This window comes from Nannospalax galili, unplaced genomic scaffold, assembly GCF_000622305.1.
Source record: "Nannospalax galili isolate Female #2095 unplaced genomic scaffold, S.galili_v1.0 scaffold281, whole genome shotgun sequence".
NCBI lineage: Eukaryota > Metazoa > Chordata > Mammalia > Rodentia > Spalacidae > Nannospalax > Nannospalax galili.
Genome location: NW_008349068.1, coordinates 3,700,021 through 3,705,669, shown reverse-complemented (window position 1 = coordinate 3,705,669; position 5,649 = coordinate 3,700,021).

Genomic DNA, 5,649 nt, shown 5'->3' with positions numbered 1-5,649 from the left:
TACTGAAGGGCATCCTCTTTTCTTACAGACTGAAAAGTTTGAAGATTCCGCTAGCTCTTTGGGCTCCCGGGAGAAAAGATGCTACAGTAACGTATCAATTAATCTATGAAAATCTCTCTCTCTCTCTCTCTCTCTCTCTCTCTCTCTCTCTCTCTCTCTCACCAAATTAAGAATACTCAGATTGACATCTCAAACACAACCTCAAATAGAACTGCACTTTCTACAGTTGTGCTGCGTCTATGACAGGAGTTATCCTTACTCCGCAGCAAGCCAACACTAGGTACCCTGCTCCATGAAGAAACCATTTTTGCTAATTCCTACCACTGACTCTCAAACCCTACCACCTTTCCATTTTTCACCCAGAGCGGTAGCAGCAATTTCTGTCATCATGCACTACTCATGGAGTGGGAAGCTTGCGAACCTCCTCCATGGTGATGCATTTCTGGCAGCAGGTGGCTGGGAAGATGATACTGGAAGCAGCTGATTGCCTCCCGGACACTGCAAAAGAAAGCTAATTATTCCATGTAGATATAAGCTGCTATAAGGAAAACCTAGAGGCTAATGTGATTTTTCATAGACCGTACTCTTAAACATTAATCAGTGGCATTCAAGTATAATGATACACCAAGAGCCTCAGAAAATTCTGCGATGTCAAAACACCAGAAGCATTGTACTGTTGGTTTTCTTTTCTTTAGTTCAGTGCCAGGGGCTTTGAGCAACTGGCCTTGGAAATGCTGGACTAGTGCTTTCCCGTTGAGCTAAGCCTCAGCCCCTCATTCCTATATATTTTTATTTAAATTACATTTTATTTATTTCTGCATACACATGAGTGTGTATGCCTGCGCAATGACTATGCCACACATGTACCACATAGTGTGTATGCTATGGAGTGCATGTGCCACAGCACAAGTGTAGAGATAGAGGACATCTTGTGGGAATCGGTTCTCTCCTTAGGTCCTGGGGATTGAACTCAGATTACTAGGCTTAGTGGTCAGCACCTTTACCCGCTGAGCCATCCCACAAGCTCTGGTTTCTATATTCTTTTTTTTTTTTTTTTAATGTGTCCGTGTATAGGTATGTGCACCTGAGTCCAGGTATCCATGGAGACCAGAGGTGAAGGATCCCCTTGGAGCAGTAGTTAGAGGCAATTGTGAGCTGCCTGAAAGTGGGTACAGGGAACAGAAATTGGGTCCTCTGCAAGAATACTCCTCATGAACCATGTCTTCAGTCCCCAAGTTTCTTGAAGACAAAGTCGTAAGCAATCACCTCTCTGCCTGCCAATAACAAATTTCACCTCCAGCACTCCTTTGCTATGTAAAACAACCATTCCCTATTCACAGTCCCCAGTCATCTTTATTAACTAGACCTCTACAGTCCAGGACACTATCTTCTGCCCTAATATGGGCAAGACAGCTGCAGATCTACCCTATGGTCCAGAGGCTACTAAAACTGTTCAAACAAGCCAGTCCTAAATATGTATGCTTGTTTACCTGGCATGGCTATTTATTCCCAGAAAGGCTCTTGCTCACAGTTCACCTCCCTCTGCTGGCTCGCCTTGCTTAGGCATTTTCCTTCACATCCATGAGCAACGGTGAGCCTCGGGAACCATGAGAATCATCATAATAAATCTTCTACCTTCTTGGCAATCATTTTCATGCCTGTGTCTTACTGTATACCTTCTTTTTAAATTTTTTTTATTGTATTATGGTGTGTGTGTGTGTGTGCGCGCGCGCGCGTACACGTGCTTGGATACCTTCTTTTTAAATTTTTTTTATTGTATTATGGTGTGTGTGTGTGTGTGTGTGCGCGCGCGCGCGCGCGTACACGTGCTTGAATGTGCATGTACCACGGTGCGTTTGTGCTACATTGCCTGAGTATATGGAGGTCAAAGAACAACTTGCAGTAGTTCATATAATCCATCATGTGGGTCCCCAGGGACATCATTTTTGGCAGCAGGAGCCTTTATCCGTTGAGCAATCTTGCCAGTCCACTGTATATGTTCTTAGTAAGTCTGGGAGACCGAGTACATAACTCACTAGTGGGCCTAGTGGGTCTAACGAAGAAAGAAGGAAGGAAAGAAACTGGAGAGAGCAGGGCACACTGTTAGTCATTGCTGTTAGAGTAATTAGCGCAGCAAAGCAGAGTAGTTGGAACCAGTGGAGATAATGAGTCCACAGCGCTAAGTCCTTCCCCCTGCTCTAGCTTCACAGGCAGTTGTCACTGCCTTCAGAAGACACCACCTGCTTGGGAACACTTATTGCTTGATGGCTACCAGATAGGGTTCTACTTTATCAGCTTCAACAGAAGAGCTGGAGGAATCGAGCGTTCCCTGTGATGTTGCATAGAGTTCCATCACTGAGTGCTATCTGAAGCACCACACAGGATGGAGTAGCACTCGCAAGTGCCGCAAAACCCTCCAGAAAGGAAAACTGAGAAGTATAAAAGCCCAGAATTGCAAGATGAGAAGACCAGGTAAAGCACAGGATTCCCAGGTGGAAAGAAGCCTGAGGCATCGAGGCTGCCCTGGAGAATGCCAAGACTGTCCCTAGAATGCCCTCAGACCCCCTTCAAGTGCCTGCCTGACAAAGCTCCATGCTGCCAGGGAAGTCTCATTTGTTTAGCAGATGCATCTGATAATAGCCCTGATGCCTCCTTGTTGGAGCATTTACTAAAATCGGCTCATAAAGATAAATGCATAGTTCTTGCAAGAAAAGCTTCTTTCTCAAGAACCTGAAGGTCACTGATGTAATCTCTGTGAAGAATGAGGCCGCTGCCTCCCCATCTCTGTGGGAGGAGAGAACACTCACTTAGATTAGCTGTAGCTAGTGGACAAGGCTGGGCTACTTGCCCTGGTGCTGATCTTAGGGTTGAGGGTACTTCTCTACCCCTTTCTTTGAGCATAGGAGTCATTTAATCTAGAAAAAGTATGCAATGTATATGCTTGCTTGTTACAAGCAGCATGTTCATGTTTGTTTCCTACATAATACACAAAACATTCAACGTTATACGATCTAACAAGAATCAAATGAAAAGAAGCATTTGCGCAATATCCCTAGAATTAAAACGAATTCTAGAACGATCCAAGAGTCTCAACTGTATTACTATGTTTAATAATGCTAACTTTCAGTCTTAATTCGTCAGCTTCATTTGGGCATGGACTAATAAAAACACATTACTTATATATTGTTTCACTCAGAATCAGAATTTTCAGGTAACTTTCACATACATTAGGGAAAATTCCTAAGCTTCGTTTCCTTGCAGCTTCCTGCTACAAATATTCTTTTATGTCCCAGGAAATGAGGCTCATCCATCCTGTGCTACCCCTGCAGCCACTGATGATTTGTCTGATTTCCCTCAAAGCTGTCAATGGTGTCTAAATTTCTTTAAACTCGTTCAGGTGCCTGATAGTTTCCTTCCCTGCAAAAGTTTGTATTGGTTCCAAATGATTCGTGGCAACTACAGAAACATATTTACCCACAAGAAAGAGAAAAGAAAGAAAACAAGTTTTATACATACTATAAGCATGCTTCCTATTTGTAATGTGCACTGATAACAAAAAGGTTTTAAAATGTATTGTCTTTGAGCTTTTCTCTTGTCTCATGATTCAGTGTCTTAGTTCTGCATATATATCAAATACAATTTTTTAATATTTTATTATTTTTATTTTATGTGTACGAGTGTATTGCCTGCACGTATGTGGGCGCAACCGTGTCATGCGATGCTGTGGAGGTCAGAAAAGGGCTTCAGATTCCCCTGGAACTGGAGTTAAGGACGGTTCACAGCCACCATTTGGGTGCTGGGAATTGAACCCGAGTCATCAGCAAGAGCAGTCAATGCTCTTAACCGCTGAGCTAATCCCCTCAAATACAATTTTTATGTAGCTCACTTGTCTTGCCTGGAGTGTCCAGGAAGAAAAGAAAAGAAAGATCCAAATACTAGTAAGACTACTCAGCAGATAAGGACACTTACAATCAACTCAGATAACCAGAGTTCGATTCCCAGAACCCACATAGTGGAAGAAGAGAACCGACTCCTGTAAATTGACCCTCAGATCTCTACCCCAGCATTGTGCCACATGCCCAAGCATGCACACACAAGCACTGCACTCATGTATACCCCGACACACACACACACACACACACACACACACACACACACACACACAGTAAATTTCAGCAACTTAAGAAAAAAAATTTTTAATTTTATGTGTATGCGTGTATTGCCTGCATGTAGGTAAGTGCACCCGGGTCATGCAATGCCAACAGAGGTGAGAAGAGGTTGTCGGATCCCCTGGGACTGGAGTTAAGGACAGTTGTTAGCTGCCACATAGGTGCTGAGATTCAAACCCGGGTCTTCCACACAAACAGCCAGTGTTCTTAACCGCTGAGCCATCTCTCCAGCCCCCAAGGAAACCTTTTATGCAGAACTGGACATTTTAAACCGCATTTCAAGTCTTTCAAACAACTCTGCTACATGTTACTCTGATAACCAAAACAGATCCACTGTGAAAAGCATAGCCAAGAAAGCACACAATTCCTCACTGGCGCTTTCCAATGAGATTAAGTACTGCAACCATGCTACATTAAGTCATGGAGTTTCTAAATGGGTCTTGGGTCTTCTTAGAGTAATTTCCAATTCTGCATCTGTTGTGCAAGGAACTTTATTTAACATATATGCCCAACAGGATAGAAATAAGCCTGAAATAATCCTGTCATGGATGTTCCGGAGAAAGCACATCTGTTTGACTTACTCTTCTAAAATATGTGCATCAAAACAGAGCTCTGAGCTTCCAAACCTACAAAATGTACTAATTTATTTTAGATAGGAAACATATGTCTTCCTTTTCTTGTTAGAAAGGCAAGCCTGGTCTACATAGTGAGTTCCAAGACAGCTGGGGCTACAGGGAGACCTTGTCTCAGAAAGACTGAAAAAAAAAAAAAAATTAAACAGTCACTACTAAAAGTCAAATGTGGATTCAGGAAAAAGTTGTTCAAAGCTGTTGCAAATTTATGTTTCTTAGTTTGGGTTGGGGGGGGTGTTGTTTGGTTGGTTTTTTGTTTGTTTGTTTTAGGATTTATAACACTTTTTTAGAAATTTTAGGAAATTACCAAAAGTGGAGTACATCAAAAAAAAACCTGGGACTAGGGGCTGGAAAGATGACTTGGCAGTTAAAAGCAGTACTGCTCAAGATCAGTTCCCAGCATAACCGCTTGTACAGCTATCTCCAGGGGATCCACACCTGGACTCCTGGACACATACCCATACACTGACACACACATACATCTACCCATAATTTAAATAAAATAAGTCTTAAAAACTAGGACAATCTGAAATTTTTTAATACTAGATTTGCTTGTTTTGAAACTAATTTCCAAATGTGATAGGATAAAAACAATACAGATGTGGTGACATCTTTAATCCCAGGCCTCCAGAGGCAGAGGCAGGCAGAGCTCTGTGAGATCGAGGCCAGCCTGGTCCACATAGCGACCTCCAGGAAGGCTGGGAGTAGAGAGACCCAATCAAACAAAACAAAACAAAACAAAACAAAACAAAACAGATGTACTTACTACACTGCTAAAGCAGCATGTGCAGCATCACCACAGAACAAGCTGGATATTACTTGTTTCCTCGAAGTTAATAAGGTCTCTC